At 36.9% G+C, this 24,964-nt stretch overlaps 1 pseudogene; it reads left to right on the top strand.

The window, feature by feature from the left end:
• The first annotated feature begins 2,545 nt into the window (after positions 1 to 2,545).
• LOC120221613 lies at positions 2,546 to 24,726 on the top strand (annotated as a pseudogene).
• Positions 24,727 to 24,964: the final 238 nt, after the last annotated feature.

Genomic DNA, 24,964 nt, shown 5'->3' with positions numbered 1-24,964 from the left:
AGGAACTTGTGTTCAATTACCTATAAAGACTTTAGCATTTTACTCCTCCCTTTTGTATTAATGATGTCACAATTTACTTCTTTTCTGTTGTATTTTTGTTAACAATTTATAGTAGCTATAGTTAATTGTACTACTATTTTCCTTTAATATTTATACTATAGTTTAATGGTAATACACTATCCTAATATAGAGTTACATTTTTCTAAGTCTTACTGTTTTACCTTTACCAGTATTTGAGTACTTTAATATGTTTTCATATCACTGAAATATGTTGAAGAAAACTCTTTTAATGGAAAGGAAAGACCATAAGTAGGAGTAAGCAAAGTAGAAAGCACAAAAAGAATAAAAAATAAGTGTATCTATAAAAATCAGTCAAGGGATTCATAAAATAAAATGATGTAAAGTATGAGGCCATATACCTAAAATGTGGGGGAGAGGAGTAAAGAATGGGTTCAAACGTGAGCAACCATCAACTTAACATAAATTGTAAATGTATAAGATGTCATATATAAACCTAATGATAACCACAAATCAAAAACCGGTAATGGATATGCAAAAAATAAATAAAAGGAAATCCAAGTATATCACTAAAGAAAGCCAGCAAACTGTGACAGAAGAGAGCAAGACAATAAAGGAATAGAGAAGAAATACAAAAACAACCATAAAACAAGTAACAAAATGGCAATAAGTTCATACCTATCAATAATTATTTTGAATGTAAATGGACTCAATGTTCCCATCAAGAGACATAAGGTGACTGGGAGTGTCTGGGTGGCTCAGTGAGTTAAGTATCTGACTCTTGATTTTGGCTCAGGTCATGATCTCAGGGTTGTGAGTTCAAGACCCACGTCAGGATCTGTGCTGAGCATGGAGCCTGCTTAAGATTCTCTCTCCCTCTCTCTCTCTCTGCCCTCCCCCACTCGTTCCTGCTCTCTCTCACTCCTTAAAAAAAAAAAAAGATATAAAGTGATTGGATAAAAAAAGCAAGACCCATCTATATCTGCCTATAAGATACTCATTTCAGATCTAAAGACACATGCAGATTGAAAGTGAAGGGATAGAAAAGCACTTACCATACAAATGGAAGTGAAAAGAAAGCCAAGATAGGCAATACTTATCTCAGACAAAATAGACATTTAAATAGGGACTGTAACAAAAGACAAAGAAGGATAGTATATATTCATAAAGGGAAAAATCCAACAGGAAGCTATAACAATTTTAAATATTTATGCACCTGACATGGAAGCACCCAAATACATAAAGCAGCTAATAACAAACCTAAAGGAGGTAATTGGTAGTAATATAATAATAGGGGACTGTAACATTCTACTTACATCAATAGATCATCCAAACAAAATCAATAAGGAAACTGGCTTTGAATAACACATTACACCAGATGGATCTAATAGACATATTCAGATCATTGCACCCTAAAACAGCAGAATACAAAATCTTTTCAAGGACACATGGAACATTCTCCAGAATAGATCACATATGAGGCCACAAAACAAGTCTCAACAAATTCAAAAAGTTCTTAGTCATACCATGCATCTTTTCTGACAATAACATTATGAAACTAGAAATCAACCACAAGAGAAAAATTTGGAAAGAATGCAAATATATGAAGGTTAAATAATATGGTACAAAACAATGAATGAGTCAGCCAAGAATCAAACAGAAAGTCCAAAAATACATGAAGAAAATGAAAAAGGAAAACACAACAGTCCAAAATCTTTGAGATGCAGCAAAAGCTATTCTGAGAGGGAATTTTATAGTAATACAGACCTACCTCATGAAGCAAGAAAAATCTCAAATAAACAACCTAGCCTTACACCTAAGGGAGCTGGAAAAACAAACAAACAAACCCCAAAACCAGTAGAAGGAAGACAGTGTTTAAGATTAGAGTAGAAATAGATGAAATAAAAACTAAAGGAACAATAGAACAGATCAATTGAACCAGGAGTTGGTTCTTTAAAAAGATCAACAAAATAGATAAACTCATAGAAAGGAAGCGGTGACCTCATGAAGAAGAGTCCCTGTAGTGCCTTATAGTGGAACATCCTCTTTATCAGAACCTGGTGCTTCAGGGGTGTCTCCTGTGTGTGTTGTGTGAGCCCAGTGTTGTGACTGAGCTGCATTTACCTTCAGTCATCTGCAATGTCTCTCTTTGCCTGTTGTGGGCAGTGTTTGGCCCTTCTCTCATTAGTGAACCAATCTGGGGCATTTGGGCTTTTATTGAGTCAGGCTGGGTGTTTGCCAATGATTGAGTAGCACTGAACTGCTCAGTGCTTTCTCTGTGTTGTCCCTTGAGAAGCTTTTGTTGGTGGGCAGGTCTTGTAGTCAGACCTGATGTCTACCCGCCAAGCCCATTGCTAGAGCAAAAGTTGGACTGATTTGTGTGGTTATCTTCTCCTCTCCCCCCGGTAGGAGTCACTTTGGAGTGGTACTGGCCCCTGTTAAGGCTGCTTGCACACTGCCAGGCTTGTGGCATTGCTTTGAATGGGTTCCAGCCAAGGGCAGGTTTACAGGAGAATGCAGGAGTGCGATGTGCTGTGCCAGCAAGGTGAGCATTGGTGCATTGTGAGACTGGATGTGTAGCCACCTGGCAAACTGCTGAGGCAGACAGGGTTGGAAGGGGCAGATTTGCAGAAACATGTCGGGGTGGGCTGCACTGTTGGCTAGCTAGGTGGAAAGTGTTCCATGTATCTAGGCCGGGGGTAGGTAGGGGAGGAAAATGGCAGCCACCAGCTCTTTTGTTCTTGAAGAAGTCTCCCAAAGATCCTTGCCCCTCTAGCACATACTCTAACATTAGTAAATGAATCTCCTTCCCATATACCCCGGGCGCTTTTCAAACTGCTACTTCTAATGCTGTATCTTAGTGAAGCTGTTTGTCTGTGCTGTCTCTTCAAGGACAGGGACTCTGACTTCCCAGCTTTCCAGGAGCTGAGCCCTCTGAGTTTTAAAGTTCCAGGTGTTAAGCCCCACTGATTATTTGGCACCTCTGGTTTTCAAATGCAAATGTTATGGGGATTCATTTCCCCATGTGGGTCCCCTGTGCCTGAGGTGCCTGATGTGGCATTGCTCCTCTCCCCTCCCTGAAACTGCAGCATCCCTCCCGTCCTGCAGGCGGTCTCATAGGACAGTTTAGCTCCTCACCACATCTCCACCCTTCCTACCCTCTAAGGTGTGCCCTCTTTACATTTAGCTGTGGAGAATCTATTCTGCCAATCTTTAGTTGTTTTCTGGGTTATTTACATGGGTGTGGGTGTTATCTAGTTGTATTTGTGGGAGGAGGTGAGCTTAGAATCCTCCTAGTCTGCTATCTTCCCCGGAAGTCCCCTCAGCTGTTATTTCTTTAAATAGACTCTCTGCCCACCTCCTCTCTCTTCTCCTTCTGGAATCCATATTATTATTATATTTGTCTTTCTGATGTAATCCCATAGCTTTTGTAGGCTTCCTTCACTCTTAAAATCTTAGTTCCTTTTTTTCCCCTTCTATTTGTGTTATTTCAAAATTCCTATTCTCCAAGTCATTTATTCTTTCTTGCTTCTGGTCTGCCCTGCTACAGGCACTCTGTATTGTGTTCTTCACCTCACTCATGGAATTCTTCAGCTCCAGAATTGCTATTTAGTTCTTCTAATTTCACTATCTTTGTTTAAGGAATCACTTTGTTAATATACTTTTTTTCTGATTTCATAGAATTATTTTTCTGAGTTTTCTTATAGCTTCTGAGATTCTTCATAACAACCTTTAAAACTAATTAGGATTATTTAATATTTTCTTTTTTAATTTATTTTTTATTCTATTCACGTATATTTAACATACAGTGTTATAGCAGTTTCAGGTATATGATATAGTGATTCAATAATAGCATGCATCACTTAGTGCTTGTCACAAGTGTATTCCTTAATCTCCATTGTTTATTTCACTCATCCCCCCCACCTACTTCCCCTTAATATTTTCTAATAGCCACATTAAAAAGATAAGAGAAAAAAGTAAAATTAATTTTAATTATATATCCATATATATTAAACATAATTTCAGTTTTTCATTTCATTTTTATATAGCTATGCATCACATACTGTTGCAGGTGCTGGGGATATAATGGTGACAAAGCAACATGACTCCTGCTGTCATAGAAATTACATATTTTTGAGGGGAAGACAGATATTAATTGAAGGTTTACAACAGAAAAAAGTCCAAATATCTAAGTGGGAGTGTTTGTTTGCTTGAGAATTATCATTTTCTTTTTGTGACGCCGTATTACGTTGACTTTTCATACTCTTTGTAGTTATGTGCTTATGCTTCTGCATTTGAAGTCACAGACACCTTTAACTCCTGTTCTTCAGTAGATGGAGTGTTATGTTCTATGGTGGTGTTATTATCTGAGGATATTTTTTTCTTTCTTTCTCTCAGTCTTCGTGAAAGTGTCCCTGCTTCATTTTTCTTGTTGCCTCTTGTGGATGAATTTTTAAGCTTTTATGTCTACTCTGGTTCTTTTAATTCTACCTTGCTAAATATTGGAAACCTGTCTTCTTTTCCATCAGGTGGCAGTATAGTTCAAGTTTGTAGTCTGCCCCTTGTCCACCAACCTTGGCCTATTTTCTTAGCCAGCTCCCTATTTACTAGAACTTGTTCTCCCAGGCACATTCCTGATCATTCATAAAGAGGTGGTAGCAGAGTTGGGGGAAGTGTGGGCTTAGCACTTCATATATTGGGGCACCCCTGGACTAGTAGGGAGATCTTCAAGAGTGGTATTCCCAGAGGCTTATGGGTGGACTTTTCTGCTGAGTACAGTCTAACCCTTTGAAAATCATATCTGCCTCTTTCCCAATATGCACCCTCTCCCTGCTGTAGAGCTCCTACCTTACTACTGTGGGTGTTGATGTGGAGAAATGAGTGTCTTCAGCTGACTCCCATTCAACTGGATAGTCTGGCTATCACTCACCACTTTTCTATTTCCCTGTGGGAGAGGTTGCCTCCTGATAAATCAGTCCATGTCAGTGTTTCCTTGGGAGAGGGGTGGCACTGAGAATGTTTCTCTTACTATCTCTACTGTGACATATTTGTATCTTTTTTTTTTCTTTTTCATTGGTGTCCTAGAGTCTCTGTTTGGGAAGGCTGGACTTCTCCAGACTCTCTCATGCATAAGTGCCTATCCGGGACAGCACTCACCTGCCTTTTGTCCTGACTGCAATGAGAGGGGTCTATGCAGTTTCACTGGCTCCATGGTTCTGCAGCCCATACAGAGGTTTGTCTGCATCACATAGGCTGAGCTACACTCAGGGGCAGGATTCCTAAAGAGGCTCTTGGAGTAAAGTACTGGCTCCAAAAATACCCAAAAAGGTACTTTGATAGTATATGGATGTTGAATTCTGTAATTAAAAAGGGTGATAAAAAGAAGAAACATCTTATCCCACCATGTTGCTGACATTACTCCTTATACTATAACAGTATCTTTTGAAAAGCAGAGGTTTTTAATTTTGATGAAGTCCAATTTATATATATATATATATTTCTTTTATGGATCATGCTTTTGAAATCATAGGTAGGTAGTCTTTGCCTAATCCAAGGAAACAGATTTTTCTCATTTGTTTCTTTTAGATGTTTTGTTATTTTACATTTTAAATTTAGTTTATGTTTCATTTTGACTTCATTTTTATATATGGTATAGAGTATGGATTGAAATTCATTGTTTTGCATACAGATATCCATCAAACTGACTTTGTGCCTTTGTCAAAAATTGGTTGTCATGAGTGACATTACTCCTGATCAACCAGCTCCATCCCTTTCCTAAAATAGTGATTAGGCTAGGGAAAATTTTCAGGATCAGGTTTTCTGGAAGTTTGCTATCTAACAAAAACTGTATACACTGTACTAAAGGATGCATAATAAAGAAGGAAACTGACTAATTTCAGGAGGAGAGCTCCGTGGCATTTACCATTCCTTAGTCTTCAGTTTGGCAGTGGCTATGGAAACAGCAGTCTGCCCCAGTGTATCTTCCTGGTTTGGAGGGAGTAATATGGACCCTATTCTCCAAGAGTTGTGATATGTGTTTTGAATTGTTTGGTAACTCCCTGAAGAATCATCTCAAGGGCTTGGCTTTTATTCATTTTCCTCAGAACTTTGTCAGAGTCAAAGCAGAGTCTTAGGAAGTATTTGTCAAAACATTTAATGACAAATATACTAGCTACAACTGGCAAGAGATAACAGTCAGGGAAGATAGTAGATACACTGAAAAATCCTGGGGGAAAGACTGGAGAAAGGAATATGTAAGGATGTAAGGGCTTTGAAAAGCTGTCACGTATACAGGAAATCTAAAAAGCCACACACATACACAACATTGGAGCTTGCTCATAAAAGACCTGAACACATCCTGAATTTTCATCTTTGGCTGACCTTTAGGCTCCATAGAAGCAGGAAATGAAGAGCTGTATACAGCTTGGCTAAAAATTGAAGGAGTGTACAAATAGAGCCATCTCCCAAGCAAAGATTGGGAGATGATGAGGATGAAGATAATGGTTGCTGGCTCAAGTCATTTAACAGAGGTCTCTGGTAAGTTGCTAGCTGACCAATAAGGTTATATAACAGATGCTAAAATGGCCACTAATGACAAAGAATATAGTGTTTACAAAATTAGTTGTTACAAAAGTCACTAAACAAGCAACTAAAACCCTTCAAATAACAGGAACACCAAATCCTGAGGAGGTAGAAGGATCTGATTTCCCGTTACCATGTTATAATGCTCAAAATGTCCATGTTCAAAAAATTATGAGGCATGCAAAGAAACAAAATATCACCCATTATTAGGAAGAAAAGAAATTAACAACAACTGTCCTCAGGGAAGCAGACATTGTACTTAACACTTTAAATCATCTTATATATGCTGAAAGAGATAAAGGAACTTAGAGACAAAGAAGGAAACCAGGAGAAGTGTCTTACCAAGTAGAGAATATCAATGAGATAAAAAACATAAATAGGAATCAAATAATTTTGGAGCTAAAAAATTATAACAATTAAAATATTCTCCAGAGAGGCATAATAATATATTTGATCAGACAGAAGAAAGGATCAGTGACCTTGAAGATGGGCCAATTGAGATTATTCAGTCTGGAAAGCAGAAGAAAAAAAATGAAGAAAAGGAGACAGAACTTGACTGACTTGTGGAAACTTACCATGCTTGCCAACCTACACATAATGGAATCCAAAAAGGAGAGAAAGGGGCAGAAAGAATATGTGAAGAAATAATGGCTGAAAATTTCCCAAAATTTGTGGAAGCTATGAATCTACACATCCAAGAAGCTCGACAAACTCTGGGTGGGATAAACTCATATTCACACCAAGCAAGACGCATTATAATTAAACCATCAAATCCCAAGAGACTATGGAAAACACCAAGAAAAAAGTGATCTGTTGTGTACATGGGATCCTCAATCAGATTAGCAGCTAATTTTCTTTATCAGAAACCATGGAGATCCAGAGGTGGTGGATGATTAATTTTAAGTGTTGAAAGAAAAAAATCCTGATTTTATTATATATGATTGGAGAAAAATGCATAAAATAGTAATTATAAATCTGTGACATGGGCACACAATGTTTAAAGATATAATTTGTGACAATTACAATAGTAGGGGACAAAGCTAGATAAAAGTAGAGATTTTGTATATATTGAAACTAAACTGGAATTAATTCAAACTAGATTGTTCCATTTTTCAGTTGTTGATTTTACACTCTAGGATAACCACTAAGAAAATAACTAAAAGGTATACAGAAACATAAGTAAGAATATAATGAAAATTGTATCCTGGAACATATAAACACTAAAGAAGGCAGTAATGGAAGAACTGGAAAAAAAAAAAAAAAGATATAACATATTAAAAAAACCTGCACAAATGCCAAAATGGCAGAAGTAAATACTTTGTCAATAATTATTCTAAATGAACATTAAAAGGCAGAGATGGCAGAATGGATTAAGAAACAAGATCTAATTATATACTGTCTATATTCCACCATCCTAAATATTCTATACTGTAAACTGTAATGCTTTGATTCATGAAGTCCTCTTATTTCTGCCTGGCTTCCCCTTCCTAGAACTTTAGCTGGTAACTTTCAAGGCAGTAAGCTGGGAAAAATTTAGGGGTCGTTTCATTTCTTTCAGTCCTCACTTCTTTTTGCCTTTAAGTCCAAAGTCATAAAAACAGGTTTTTCTGTTGTTGGTTTTGTTTTTCCCCATAGAGTTTGTCTGGTATTTTAGTTATTTTAAGTGGGAGTACAAGTCTAATCCCTGCTACTCCATCTTGGCTGGAAGCAGATGCTGTTATTAATTAAATTTTATTCATTTATAAAAGTCACAAAATAGGTTAAGGTTATAATTTTTCACCCGTTAAATTTGGATTTTATTAGTAAACTTTATTTTTTACCAATTACCATATAAGCTGAACTAATATTGATAATCTTATAATTGTTCAAGATAGAAGTATTTCTTTGGCCTTTAAAAATTATTTGAATGATGAGAAATATGTTAATTGAAAAGGCATTCCAGTTTTTTTTTTTAGTATAGTATAAAATAACAGTGCTTTGACTGATCTCAATGAATAAAGTAATCTTTTCTCTTTTTCTATTTAAGAGTAAGAGGAAAAAATTAATTTTGAATGTCTTGATGAGTATTCACTGCCAGTAGGCTATTTTTTGTGTCTCAAGAAAATACCCACTGGGTGTACCAGGTCATCGTGAACTTATAACATATTAACTAAGCAGTTACAATGGAAAGGGAAGAAGGTTTCATCAGGAATCTAATTACTGACCTGGACACAGAACAGTTGGAAATGTGGTTCTAAGTTTACTTTTAAAAATAAGATGCTTTGATCTAAAAACATTCATTTAGGTAGCAGGAGACTCCCAAATTTGGGCATTATATATATATTTTTAGGTTTAATAAAAATAATTTTGTGCATCTATGTCTATGCTTGATCTTTTTCTCTGAAAGTTACTCTTGATTAGAATACTCTACTCATTTAAATGTAAGGAGGCTTTAGCCTTCAGTGATGGAAAAGTAGAAATTTGACGGCCCATTAACATTTATATGAAAAAAGAATACAAGAACAATAGTGTATATTGTTTTAATTTTGTCTGTGTAAGTTGCTCTAGATGTGATACCAGGAAAAATAATGCTTCATACATCATAAAGTAATAATATTAGGTTCTGTATCAATAAGCCATAATACATTTTTGACATAATATTTATTAATGTCTATTTCCTGGAATAAATATTAACCTATAAAGAGTTTATGGTTGTGATTAAGAAAAAAATTTACATAATTAGTCTTGGATAGGAAAGCTTTAGAAATGGATTTAATAGAATATTTGCTAATAAGAATTGTAATGTAGTATATCGCTACAAAATGATTATTTTGTGCTTTTTGACAGCTTACCTTTGTGGCAGAGAGTAAGGCTGGATATTGGTCAATGGGTCAGAATCCATGTCAGTATGGATAAATTAAAGCTGTTATCCTAATTTTTATTGGGTGGTTTTACTTGTTTAAAAAAGTTTTCTTTAATGTTTTCTTTATTTCTGAGAGAAAGAGAGAGACATCGTGAGCAGGGGAGAGTCAGAGAGAGGAGATACAGAATCCAAAACAGGATTCAGGCTCTGAGCTAGCTGTCAGCACAGAGACCAATGCGGGGCTCGAACCCATGAACCATGAGATCATGACCTGAGCCAAAGTTGGACGCTTAACCAACTGAGCCACCCAGACGCCCCTATTGGGTGGTTTTAGAATGGTGTATGGATGGATGCGTAAATGAATTCTGAGCCAAATCAGACATATAACGGAAGAATGGCAGATTGCTTCATTTAAGAGTATCCTAGTACATCTCTTCCCCCAGCCGTGATACTCTTCTGTCTTACCTTTATTTCTCCTAACTAGGAGAAAAGAGAATTAATTATACTTAAAAGAACACATATTCTTCTGAGCAGAGAAGGCCAGTCAGTTACAGAATGCATAAATGCATATGGAGGGTAATTGAGTAGTGTCGTATTACAAAAGTTATTAAACATGACCAAAACAAAAGCAAACTTTTGATAATAAGAAAAAAATGTTCTGTATAAAACTAATTACTTCTGTCTTTCTCTACCATATAAGCAGGCTGTGCTGCTTCTGTGGACTATAAATTTTATTCTTAAAAGGTCTGGTATTCTCTGAAAATGTAATGGCAAAATTAGAGCCTATTAGGCTCCCACGTAATAGCTTCACAGAGATTTCTGGAAGTTCATTAAAATAATAATTATTCTCATATGTACCCAAATGGCTTAAAAGCAATATAGAACTGTGTCAGAATGTGCATTCTAAGTCACTGGTTACTGTGTGGAGGAAATGTAGGTGAGACCTTATTTGGGAGTTAGGGGGAGATGGCTTCTATCTCTTCCAGGTGCTGCTGCCTTAATGTACTCTGAGATTGTAGGATCCTGTTATATTGTAAAAACATACATTACAAAATACCATAAAATGATAAACTAGTACCTATATAACCTCTCTGTCCTTTATCTCTGTTTTTGTCTCTTTTAATTCATACTCAAACTATTTTTATTTTTTAGTCAAGTGATTTTTCTTCAAGTCCAAATTAAAAATGGAAAGGTGACCTAATTTATTTACCTGCATATATATTTAGAACTTGATTCCTTTATTTTTCTCATCCTCCACCTCCAATACATAGCATCCTGTGGGCTGCTCTGCAGAGGAGAGCCTAGAATGTGTGTGCTTCTCATTGTCCCTACTGCATATGCCCTAGCTCAAGCTGCTATCATCTCCTTTTATTTCTTAATGTTTATTCATTTCTGAGAGAGAGAGAGAGAGCATGAGCCAGGGAGGGGCAGAGAGAGGGGACAGAAGATCTGAAACAGGCCCTGAACTGACAGCAGCGAGCCTGATGTAGGGCTCAAACTCACAAACTATCACATCATGACATGAGCTGAAGTCAGATGCTCAACTGACTGAGCCACCCAAGTGCATCACTGTCATCATCTTCTCACTCCTCTCCTCACTTCCAAAATTGATTTCCTCCTTTGTGCTTACTTCAATAGTTTGTTAGTATATTAGCCTGCTAGGACTGCTATAACAAAATACCACAGCCCAGGAAGCTTCAACAACAAAAATTTAATTTCTCATAGTTCTTCAGTCCAAGATCAAGATGGCATCATCTTGATGAGACCACTCTTCTTGGCTTGTAGATGGCTTCCTTCTCATTGTATCCTCACATTGTGGAGAGAGAGAGAGAGTGATCTAGTGTTTTTCTCTCTTCTTATAAGGGCAACAGTTCTATCAGATTAGGCTCTACCCTCATGACCTCATTTAATTTAATACTAATTATGTTCCTAAAGGCTCTATCTCCAAATACAGCCACCTCGACGGTTAGGGCTTCAATATGAATTTGGGGATAGGGAGGGCACAATTTAGTCCATAGCAATTAGAAGAATCTTTGAAAAGTTAAAATCAGATCAGCCTGTTTAAAATTCTCCAATGCTGGGTCACATGGGTGGGTCAGTTGGTTGATCAACCAACTCTTGATTTCAGCTCAGGTCATGGTATTGAGCCCTGTGTAGGCTCTACCCTGAGCATGGAGCCTGCTTAAGATTCTCTCTCTCCCTCTGCCCCTCTCCCCCCAACTCATGCTCTCTTGTGCGCATGTGTCATGTGTGCGCAAGCAAAAGAAAAGAATAAAAACATACTCCCCCCCAACCCCGCAAAGGCTTCTCATCACTCTGAAGATAAAATCCAAACTCCTTACCTTGACTTTCAAAACTCTATGTAATCAGGTCCTTGTGTACCCATCTTACCCATGGCCACGTAACACAACTCCAGGAGCCTTGGTTCCCACACAACAGAATCATTTATGCAGAGACCCTCATCTGTGCTACTTTCAGTATACTTGATGCATTATCAGCCATCCTCCCTGTTTGGTCACCTGCAGAGCCACACGGACCCTGCTCACCCAGAGTTAGGTTCATATGTGCAGCCAGATGATGCCACCCACACATCCTAAGAAGGTATAACAAGGTTTATTATTTACCTATCTGAGATCTTTGAGGGGGGCAGGGCAGGCCTCCCAAGCAGGTCTACAGTGGCTTTCAAGAGCAAGGAAAGGAGTGGGGCGCCTGGGTGGCTTAGTCGGTTAAGCGTCCGACTTCGGCTCAGGTCACGATCTCCCGGTTTGTGGGTTCGAGCCCCGCGTCGGGCTCTGTGCTGACTGCCAGCTCAGAGCCTGGAGCCTGTTTCAGAGTCTGTGACTCCCTCTCTCTCTGACCGTCCCCTGCTCACGCTGTCTCTCTCTCTCTCTCTCTCCTAGAAATAAATAAAACATTTAAAAAATTTAAAAAAGAGCAAGGAAAGAAGATTGTGGATTGGGGGGTAGGGCTACAGTGACTAGGAAAGGGGCTTGCCTTGTTTGAATCTCCTGCCAGCATTAAAGGAGGAAGTGCCCAGCTTTCCTCATCAGCTTGTCCAGATATGGAACCCAAAGTGAAGAAGGGGGCATGAGGCTTAACAGCTCTTGGCAATCAAACATCAAAAATCCGTCAGAATTATACTCCTCTAGCTTTTTGTTCTTCAAGGGGTCTTGACTCTTTTTGGCCCTTTGCTCTTGCTTGTAATTTTAAGGATCATTTCAGATCCCATAAAAAGCCCTGTAAGGATTTTTATCAGACTTGCAATGAATCTATATATAAGTTGGGAGAACCACTGACATCTTTAGGATATTGTGCCTTTGCATCTAAAAACAGTATTATCTATTTAAGTTTTCTTTAATATTTTAATAAACATAAGTAATTTTCTCTGTTGGAGGTTTTTGTAATATTTAATCATTTACAGGTTACATCTTTTGTTGCTTTTGTAAAATTGTTTTATATGAAATTTTATTCCCAATTGAATCATACCTTATCAAGTAAGATAATGTTCCTTATCAGGTTAAGGAAGTTCCCTTGTATTCCTAGTTTGCCAAGAATTTTTATCAAGGGTAGGTATGAACTTACCAAAATTGTTTTCTTAAGTTTATTTATTTTGAGAGAGAGAGAGAGAATGAGGGGGGATGGGAAGAGAGAGAGGGAGAGAGAGAATCCCAAGCAGTCTCTGTGGTGACAGCACAGAGGCAGGGGAGCCCCAATGTGAGGCTCAGTCTCAGGAACTGTGAGATCATGACCTGAGCCAAGATCAAGAGTTGGATGCTTAACCGACTGAGCCACCCAGGTGCCCCTCAAAACAGTGTTTTTTTGCCCATTAGTTTGCCTTGTACTTTATTGTTGAAAGCCAGATGTGATGTACTGAGTGAAATGAACTCTAGTAAATAGTCTTTTAACAGTGTAGTGAAAAAGTATTGGAGGAGGGAAAATGTTTAAGAGTCCTATGATTATGTCTCAATCTTTTAGTAAGCCTGTGTGCCTGGACTGTGAACTTCACAAGTGTTTCTCAGATTTCCCTTCCCACTTTAGATGAGACAGGATGGCTTGAGAAGGCTAGAGTTGTGCACTTCACATCTTTATGTGGAATGCTATAGGAGGACTCAACCTGGATATTCCTCTTGTCTCACCTAAAAGGTTAGAACCAGGTGGAATTGGGTATTTTCCTTCCCTCAGGTTGGTTAGGTTCAGATAAAATCCCCAACAGGTTTCTTTTGAGGGCAGGGCTTATTATGAAAAATGGAATGCTCTGATATATTTGAAAATGATTACTTTTCCCTTCTCCTTGCCAGAAACAGGAGGGTTTTTTCCTTCGATAATCCGTATAAGAACCTGGTAGGGGCTCCTGGAGGTAAAAAATCACCAGGGTATAGGAGGCTTCTTCAATGACTAGAACTCTATGGAGTTTTAAATTCTCAGTCTTGTCCACACTGATCCTCCAGCAATTCATCAATTATAGTTTTGATTTTTTTCTACCCTGGTACTGGTTCTTGTGGATGTTTCTGCCCCAGTAATTTATAATTTATATATTCACCTGCCTTTCTCTCCAGTTTTGGGTGGGGGGCAGAAGTTTGGTGTGTGCTTACTTTTCAGACAGATCTAAGAAGAGTTGTTGATTTCTTTAAGTTTATTTATTTATTTTGACAGAGAGAGAGCGCGCACATGATGGGGGGTGGAGAGGGCAGAGAATGAGGGAGAGAGTGAGAATCCCAAGCAGGGCTCGAAGTCATGAACTGTGAAATCATGACCTGAGTGGATATCAAGGGTTGGACGCTTAACCAACTGAGCCACCCAAGTGCTTGGAAGTGTTGTTGATTTTTTTAGTTTCTTTATCTTTTTACTTGTCAGTAGATTGAGGCAATGACTTCCAAGTTCCTTATATGACAGACTATAAAACAGAAGCTGTTTATGTATTTTGATGCCACTTCTTAGTTTGCTTAAACTTTAGAATTATACAAAATTTACTCTTATGTAGTGACTCTTTTGTCCCTAATAATGCTTTCTGTTCTAGTGAATTTTGTCCAAAGTTATTATAGCCACCTGAGGTTTGTTTGTTTCTTTCTTTCTTCTTTCCTTCCTTCTTTTCTTCCTCCCTCCCTTCCTTCCTTCCTCCCTCCCTCCTTCTCTCTCTCTCTTTTTCTTTCTTTCTTTCTTTTCTTTTTCTTTCTTTCTTTCTTTCTTTCTTTCTTTCTTTCTTTCTTTCTTTCTTTCTTTCTTTCTTTCTTTCTTTCTTTCTTTTCTTTCTTTCTTTCTTTCTTTCTTTCTTTCTTTCTTTCTTTCTTTCTTATTATGTTTTGAATGGTATTATACTGGTATATAATTTTCCATTCTTTTATTTTCAATATTCCTGTGTCTCTGTATTTTAAGTATGTTACCTGTAGACAGCTGTGTTTTTTCCAATCCTGTTATCTGTTTATTAACTAATGACTTTAGTCCATAGACATTTATTGTGATTATTTGTATATTTAAATTTGTTTATCTTATTTTATTTTTGTATTTCTTCTGCACTTTCTACTTTTCCCCTTTAAAAGTTAAGTATTCTTTATTTTTTAATTTAATTTGCTTTTATGTACTCTGGAACTTATACACTATTTTTATTCTTTTCGGGTTAATTTTACAATTTTACCACATATATTTAATTTGCCAAAGTCTAAACTCTCCCAACCACACAAAACACTTTAACTTTGTTTATTCTTCTACAACTTGTATATTCTTGTTACATAGTATGTTAAGTCTGATTGTTATTTAACCCTGCAAATTAAACCTTTATTGTTTTATATAGGTGGTATTTATCTACAAAAAAGTTTGCTATTTTACTTATTCGACATTTCTGCTTGTATTTCAGAAATGCTATAATAGTCCATCTTTCATAGTATATAGATGACTTGGTAGAATTCAGTGAGTGTTTGACTATCTGAAAGTATCTTTATTTTACCTTAATCCTGAAAAGATCAGTTTTGCTTAATTCTAGAGCATTATGTTTATGTTCTCTCAGCATTTTGAAGACATTCCATGGTATGCCAGTATCTGGTGTTACTGCTGAAAGTTTGTTTTAAGTCATATTGCCATTCCTTTCTGATTGATTTATTTTCCCTTATAGTTCCTGTCTTTCCATTTGTTTTAGATGTTCTGTAGCCCATTAGGACAGGTTTACCACATGAATTTTTATTAAATTTGCTCTCTTTTGGAATAAGTTGTATTTCTCAAATCTGTGGATTCATGTGTTTTTATCAATTCTGGAAAATTCTCAACAACTTCTTGCCAAATAGTTTCTCTTTGATATCCTTGTGTGCCCTTGCCTCCTAAAGAGATTAATTAAATATACAATGGACAATCTTATTTCTATCCTCCGCATATCTCTTAATTTCTGCGGCAGAACTAGCCATTTGTTTACATTTTCTAGCTTCCTTGCTATTAAGTTTGGTCTGAGTTCTGGCCAGTGAGTTTAGATAAAGCAATGTAGTAAGCCATTCCTATACATAAAAATTCCCCATATAAAAACATAAAAAAATATTGGCAAATTGAATTCAGTAATAAATAAAAAGCATAATACATTAAGTGACTATAATGCACTATGACTAAGTTGTGTTTATACCAGAAATGCAGGTTTGGTTTTACATGGAAAAATCAGAGTAAAGAAGAAAACAGATATGATCATCTCAATAGATGCAATAAACTATGTCTAACATCATACTTAAGTCAAGTCTTGAATGTTTTTCCCCAATTTATAGAAGAAATCAAGAAATTAAAATTTCCATAAAACATTATCCTGAAAGTCATATTCAGTGTAATTAGGCAAGATAATAAAAGTTTGAAAACCTGGGGAGAACCTAGTTAAAGGCATAGACTCCTGATATCCTGCAAAATTGGAGAAGAATTTTTATTAAGAACACTCTGATTTGGGTAGGTACACAGCATTGTAGGCAGAGGAAGAAGCAAGAACAATTATACATAGACATAACAATAATCAGTTTCATTTCTATACACTAACAATGAATAATCTGAAAGGAAATTAAGAAAATTCCATTTATAATAGCATCAAAAAGAATAAAATATATACGAAAATACCTAACCAAGGAAGTAAAAGTCTTGTATGCCAAAAACTATAAAATGTTGCTGAAATAAATGAAAGACACAAATAAGTGGAAAAACATCCTGTGTTCATAGAGTGGAAGACTTTTATTAAGATGTTAATACTACCCAAAGCAATTGACAGCTTGAATTCAAACCCTATCAAAATCCCAATGAATTTTTCTCTGCAGAAACTGAAAGATCTATTCTAAACTTCATAGGGAATCTCAAGTGACCCTGAATATCTAAAACATCTTGAAAAGTAACAAAATTGGAGGACTCAGCACACAACCAGGTTTCAAAATTATTGTAAAGCTACAGTAATCAAAACAGTGGCATGAAGACAGACATACACAGCAATGGAATAGAATAGAGTCTGAAAATAAACCCTCATATCTATGGTCAATTTATTTTTGACAAGACTGCCATGGCCAGTTAATGGGGAAAGGGGGATCTTTTCAACAAATGTTGGGAAAACTGTATATCCACATGCAAAAAAAAAATTAAGTTGAACCCTTACCCTACATAATTTACAACCATTACCTTAAAGTGAATAAAGATCTAAATGTAAGAATAAAATTATGAAACTCAGAAGAAAACATAGGAGAAAACCTTTATGACATCAGATTTGCCAGTGATTTCTTGGAAATGACAACAAAAGCATAGGCAACAAGAACAAAAAGTTAGATAGATTGGACTTCATCAACATTTTAAAAATCTTTTATGCATCTTAGGACAGTGTCAACAAAGTGAAAAGGCTTCCCACAGAATGAAAAATATACTTGCAAGCCATTTATCTGATAAAGTTTAATATGCAGAACATATAAAGAACTCCTAAAACTTAACAACAAAACCCAGTTAAGAAATGGACAAAGCATTTGAATATACATTTCTCCCAAAGAAATTATGTAGCTTTTCAATAGGCAGATTTTAAAAATGCTCGATATCCCCTAGAGTAGAAAGTCGGAAACGACCTTCTTGACCTCAACTGCAGCAATTTCTTACTTGACACATCCCCAAAAGCAAGGGAATCAAGAGCAAAAATGAACTATTGGGACCTCATCAAGATTAAAAGCTTCTGCACAGCAAAGGAAACAATCCATAAAACCAATAAGCAACCGACGGAATGGGAAAAGATAGTTGCAAATGATATATCAGATAAAGGGCTAGTATCCAAAATCTATAAGGAGCTCAACAAACTCCACACCCAAAAAACAAACAATCCGGTGAAGAAATGGGCAGATGATATGAACAGACCTTCTCCAAAGAGGACATCTAGATGGCCAACAGACACATGAAACGATGCTCAGCATCCCTCCTCATCAGGGAAATACAAATCAAAACCACACTGAGATACCACCTCACGCTGGTCAGAGTGGCTAAAATGAGCAAATCAGAGAGATCTAGATGCTGGCAAGGATGTGGAGAAATGGGCACCCTCGTACACTGTTGGTGGGAATGGAAACTAGTGCAGCCCCTCTGGAAAACAGTGTGGAGGTTCCTCAAAAAATTAACGATAGGACTCCCCTATGACCCAGCAATAGCACTGCTAGGAATTTACCCAAGGGATATAGGAGTGCTGATGCATAGGAGCACATGTAACCCAATGTTCATAGCAGCACTCTCAACAATAGCCAAAACATGGAAAGAGCCTAAGTGTCCATCAACGGATGAATGGATCAGGAAGATATGGTTTATCTATACCATGGAATACTACATGGCAATGAGAAAGAATGAAATCTGGCCATGTGTAGCAACATGGATGGAACTAGAGGGTGTTATGCTGAGCGAAATAAGTCAGGCAGAGAAGGACAAATATATGTTTGCACGTATAGGAGGATTAGGAGGAACTTGACGGAGGACCAGGGGTGAGAAGAAGGGGAAAAATTGTGGGGGAGAGGGAGGGAGGCAAGCCATGAGAGAGTCTTGAATGCTGAGAACAAACTGAGGGGAGATGGGGTGGGGGGGAGGGGAAGGGGAGTGATGGGCATGGAGGAGGGCACTTGTGGAGATGAGCACTGGGTATTATATGGAAACCAACTTGACAATAAACTATTAAAATAAAAAACAATAAAAAAATGCTCAATATCACTAGTCATTAAGGAAATGCAAATCAAAACCACAATGAGATACCACCTCAAACCCATTAGGATGGCTATTATATATTTTAAAATGGAAAATAATATGTATTTGTAAGGGCATGGAGAAATTGAGTACAATCATACAAGGCTGGTGAGAATGGAAAATGGAACAGCACTGTGGAAAACAGTTTAGTGGTTCCTAAGAAAGTAAACATAGGATGATTATACCATATGATCAGCAATTCCATTCCTTAGTATATACTCAAAAGAAATGAAAATAGAGACTCAGATACATGTTTACCAATGTTTATAAAAGCATTATTCATACCATAACCAAAAGGTTGAAATAATACAGTTGTCCATGAATAGTTGAATGGACACACTAGAAGTGGTATATAAATGCAATGAAATATTATTCAGTCTTGAAAGAAATTCTGATGTATGCTACCTAGATGAACTTTGGAAGCATTATGCTAAGCAATATAAACCAGACACAAAAAGTCAAATATTGTATGATTCCAACTATAGGAGGTGCCTGAAATAAGCAAATTCATAAAGACAGAAAGAATAGAGGTACCCAAATGCTGGCTAAAATCAAAGATTGCATTACCAAGAGTTGACAAGAATGTAAAACAACTAAAACTCTCATACATTGTTGGTGTGAGTGTAAAATATGATATAGCCACTTTAGAAATCTGGTTGACAGTATTTACTAAGATGCTTAATCTCTGACCCAGTTTCTACTGGGTCTATTCTTCTAGGAGATAGAGTGCTGGAAAGATCATCACTCTCACCGTTACAACACATCAAAAAACTCGACAAAACTTCAAGTTCACAACTTTTTTGAATTTGTTAGAGAGCTGAGCTTAAAGGGCAACCAACTAGCCCAAAATCTAAAGAGAGGCAAATGCTTGTAGGGAGAGACAAGATGTGAGCACTTGCCAATTTGAAAAAAGTGTAGCCTAACATCAGCAAGAAAGATTTAGGCAGAATTGTTAAAGAGTTGGTAGAAGCCAAGTGTAAGCTGTTGAGACAATTTGGGTGTGCAGATACAAGAGAAAATTACAGCCATTTGTATTCTTTTCTTCACAAGCCTCATCAGGTGTTCACAGAAATGATACATAAGAATTCTGAGAATGGGTTCCTCATTGTGCCTGTTAACATATTTTTCAAAAAAAAAAAAAAGATTTCTTAAAAGCCATTAAAGTTGATAAACCTGCAAACGATGAAAAAAATAGAAGAAACTAATTACTAATCTCAGGAATGAAAGAGGAGACAATATAATCCCATTCAGGGAATTCTACTGACAACTTTGTCCCCATAATTGTGACAATTCCTTGAGAGACACAATCTACCACATTTACTGAAGAAGAAATACGTAATCTGAATATCCTATAAAAAGGTTGAATTTATAGTTAAAGCCTTCTATCAAAGAAAACCAAAGGTCTAGGTGATTTAACTGGTGAATTCTTTAAACATTTAAGAAACAGTACATTATATTCCAGAAAATAGACCACTTTCCTATTCATTATATTAGGCCAGCATTAACCTGACACCAAAACCAAAGTAATTACAGGTAAAGAAAATTACAGACCAATATCCCTCATAAACAGAAATACAAAACCACTCAACGACAACAACAACAACAACAACAGCAACAAAATACAGCATGACCAAGTGGGATTTGTTCTGGAAATGCAAGGTTGGTGCAAGCTTTTAAAAATCAGTATAATTCATTGTATTAACATACTGAAGAAAGAAACTAGATGATCATCTCAGTAAATGTAGAAAAAGCATTTGTCAAATTCAACATTCATTGATGATAAAAATTCTCAGTAAACCAGGAATATATTGTAATTTTCTTGACCTGATGAAAGGTATCTCATCAGGCTAATATCATACTTAATAGCCAAAGATTGGATGATTTTCCAATAAGACCTGAAATGAGGCAAGGATATCCACTTTCATCATTCACTGGAAGTTCTCATGAGTACAATGAGAGGGGAAAAGAAATAACAGCCTTACAGATTAAAAGGGCAGTAATAAGGGGGAAATGAGTGATGGGCATTGAGGAGGGCACTTGTTGGGATGAGCACTGGATGTTGTATGTAAGCCAATTTGACAATAAATTATATTCATAAAAAATAAAAATTAAAAAAATAAAAGGGCAGTAATAGAAGCCTCTATTCACAGACAATATGATTGTCTGTATGCAAAATACAAAGAAATTTACCAAAAAACCCCTGAAATAAGTGAGTTTATCAAGAACACAGGATATGAGGTTGACATATAAAAGGCAACTGTATTTCTCTGTCCTAACAATTGGAATCAAAATGTGCAGGGTATATATGTTGAAACTACAAACACTGATGAAAGAAACCAAAGAAAAGATAAACAAATGGAGACATGTACCTTGTTCATGGATTGGTAGCCTCACGGTATTACAATGTCAATTGTCCCCAAATTGATTGATAGATGCAATACAATCCCAGTCAAAATCCCAAGGATTTTTTTTTTAGATATTTACAAACTGACACTTCATTTGTATGGACAGGCAAATGAATGGGGGTAGGTAAAACAGTTCTGAAATCTCAGAAAAAAGTTGGAGGATTCACATTACTTGATTTCAAGACTTCTATAAAACTACTATTATTAAGACCATGCTGTAATTGGTGAAAGGCAAACAGATTGATGGAACAGAATAGAGAGCCCAGTACAGACCCATCTTTGAAAAAGATGCAAAAGCAGTTAGAGAAAGGATAGTCTTTTCAATAAATGATGCTTGAAATATTGGATGTCCATATGCCGAAAAAAAAGTGCCCATAATTCACACCTCATATGAAAATTAATTCAGAATATATCATTGACCTAAATGTAAACCATAAAAGAATAAAACTTCTGGAAGAAAGCACATAAAATCTTTGTGACCTTGAGTATGGAAAAGAGTTCTTAGATGTGACAACAAAAACATGATCTGTAGGAAAATGGGGTAAACCAGACTTTATCAAAATTGAAAACTATGCTATTGAGAGGAATAAAACACAAGCCACAGACTGGGAGAAAATATTTGCAAATTGCATATCTGACAGATAAATAGTATTCAGAATATATAAACACTCTCAAAACTCAACAAAAAGAAAACAACTCAAAAAACAAAGTGGCAAAAATTTGGATGCATATTTCATCAAAGAAGGTATACAGTTGCCAATTAAGATGCTCAGTATCCTTAGTCATTAGGGAAATGCAAACTTGAAAACATATTGGATATCACTACTGATTAATTAGAATGGTTTATTTTTTTAGGCTGATGTGTGGACAGTTCTTTGGTGGCTGGGCAAGTAGGGAAAGGACACCTGTGAGGAGATCAAGTGGTTGGCAGTTGACTTCCAGTGGGCACAGCTCACCACAGTTACCCAGAGATTGTCAGAGTGGAAGTGCATTGATATTGTGAATAAACTGATTGCTCAGAAACAGCTAGAAGTAGTTCACACACTTGATAGGAAGGAATATATTATTCCAGCCCAAATTAGTAAAGAAATGAGAGATGAGCTATATGTCTGAGGTGGTTGAGTAATCATCGATCTGCAACAGGTAATCAATGTGGTTCTGACTCTTGCTGAAAATAGAATTGGTGACATTGTTAAATCAGAAAAGCACCTTCAGCTAGTATTGGGACAACTGATAGATGCGAACTATTTAGATCTGTTAGAAGAGGTAAATGACAAATTGCAAGAAAGTGATCAAGTCACCATATTCCAACTGTGTAAAACTTATAATCTTCTTGAAAACTTTCTGACACAGGCATTAACTCAAAGACTAGGTAGAGTTCTTAATGGCTATATTGCCCTTAATAAGACAGGAGCAATATTTACTGAAGCTTTTATAGCTTGACATAAAGTACGCATCATGGACTGTTCAGTGCTATTACCCAGCCTACAGCAGTGAATTCTCTGATTTCAAAATATGGATGTCAAGAGCAACTACTTTGTGTTTGAGGAGCTTGTTAACAATAGATGTTTATGGGGCTCTGTGGTTGGTGGAAGACAGGATAAGGCAGTGTTCATCCCTAACATTTACATCAGAATGCATCAGGTAGAATGGCTATCTAGAATCTGATACTTTATCCAGACTTGGAATCCCACATGCTGTGACCTACATAAAGAAAAGATAGAAGACCTACACAAGTCTTGTTTTTGAAAGTAGCTGTGGTCAACTCAGTGATTTACACATCACATGGAAGCATCAGTAGAGGAAGCCATCAATCAGCTCTAGAACATGGTTGATATTGTACCCCAGTTTCCCAGTTCTTTATCAGTTGAAGATGCTGTGATGTTGCTTCAACTGGGTGATGAGAGCATTCTGCAAGCAGGTTTCAGCTATTGTCTGTAGTGACACCGTTGTAGTCAATAGAACATTTCTTAGTACCTGCATAGAACTTTTCATGAACTGATGCACCAGAAAGCTGAAAAGGAAATGAAAAATAATCTGTTCATTTAATCACTGAAGAAGATATGAAACAAGTCTCCATTTTAGAATGCATTAACACAAGTAAACAAGATAAAAATAGATGAAGGAAAGAAAAGCAACAGAGGGCAGTGGAAGTATGAGAGGAGGTAGTGGCAATGCCAGAGAATACACAAATTTAAAAATCAAGAAGATGGGGTACCTGGGTGGCTCAGTCGGTTAAGCGTCCGACTTTGGCTCAGGTCATGATCTCACGGATTGTGTGTTTGATCCCTGCATCGGGCTCTGTGCTGACAGCTCAGAGCCTAGAGCCTGCTTCAGATTCTGTGTCTCCTCCCCCACCCCCCACCCCTTCCCCACTCATACTCTGTCTCTCTCTCCTTCAAAAATAAATAAACATTAAAAATATATTTAAAAAATAAAAATCAAGAAGAAAGGAAGAAAAAATGATAGTGATGATGAGTCATTTCACACTGAGAAGATGAAACCAGAGATCTCTTTCATGTTCCAAGGTGAGATTGAAGATTAAAAAAGAAATTAACGTTTATTTTTGAGAGACGGAGAGAACGTGCACGCCAGAGCAGAGGAGGGGCAGAGGGAGAAAATCCCAAGCAGATTCCTCACTGTCAGCGCAGAGCCCGACATGGGGCTTGAACCCACAAACCGTGAGATCATGACCTGAGCTGAAGTTGGCCGCTCAGCCGACTGAGCCACTCAGGCGCCCTGAGGTTGAAGATTTTTAAAGAAAACATATACAAGATGCCTCTGAGGAGTTTATGTCTGAACTTGGTGAGTACTAAATAAAACCTCTTAATAAAACGTATCACGAGGTGGTATGTTCAGTGTTCATTTCTTCAACTTCTGCCTCTGGAACTGGTTGAAAGTACACAATCAGGGACTTGCAAGAAGGGGTTTCAAACATATACAATAATAATGGGCTATGTAGAAAAAGGTGAAGTTCTTTACAGAATGATACATAGGCTGCTCTTACAAAGCACCTGCTGAAGACAGTGTGTACTGATATCACTAACCTTATTTTCAGCCTCTTAACTTTGGGTTTAGTTACGGCAGTATATGGTCCTGCAGCAATGACAAGTGAAATGAGAAAAAAAATTAAGTAAATTATCAGAAAAAGCCAAAATAGCTCTCACAAAACTCCATAGCTCTCTGAATGAAAAGAGCATAGAAGACTTTCTTTGTCTGGGTTCAGCAGAAGCAGCTTGTGATATTATAGTGAACATAGGAGACACAAGAAAGGAAAGGCAGATACGGTTCCAGCATCGACAAGCACTAGCTGAACAGCTAAAAGTCACAGAATATCCTGCTCTTATTCTGCATCTCACACCAGTCCTTCTGTTCCAGTTCCCAACCCACAGCATGCTCCATGCACCTGGAAGACGTGTCCCACAGATCACTGCTCTTCTTCATAGTAAAGTTCTAGAGGATCAGCATATGCTTTTGGTAAAGGATCAACGCTCAGTTCTAAAGCATTTAGTTAGTCAAAATAAGAAGACCAGGCAGGGAGATGGTCCCTGGAATGATGAATTAGACAAAAAACAAGAAGATATCACCAATAGTACTCATAAAGAGTTTCAAAAACTTTCTTCATCCATTAAAGACCTTGTTCTCAAATCCAGGAAATCATCTATGACAGAGGAGTAATCATCTTAATTTACTTTTGTCATATGGTAAACATTTTCCCCCAAACTTTAATGTGAGTGGTTGCCAGGAAATATTCACTTCAGGATTCCCAGCCCCACAATCCAGTTTAAATAATAGGATTGTACTCAATGTAAATCAATGTGGGTTCTACCATGGAAGATTTCTTTTTCACATTACAATTCTAAAAATTATTATTTCAGGTTTATTTTTAGTTTAAGATGCTGAATGAGGAATAAAT

The sequence above is a fragment of the Hyaena hyaena genome, unplaced genomic scaffold (genome assembly GCF_003009895.1).
Source record: "Hyaena hyaena isolate Hyena2069 unplaced genomic scaffold, ASM300989v1 scaffold_791, whole genome shotgun sequence".
In the NCBI taxonomy this organism is placed as follows: Eukaryota; Metazoa; Chordata; class Mammalia; order Carnivora; family Hyaenidae; genus Hyaena; species Hyaena hyaena.
The sequence above is the reverse complement of the archived record's forward strand: the minus strand, read 5'-3'. Positions and strand labels throughout refer to the sequence as shown.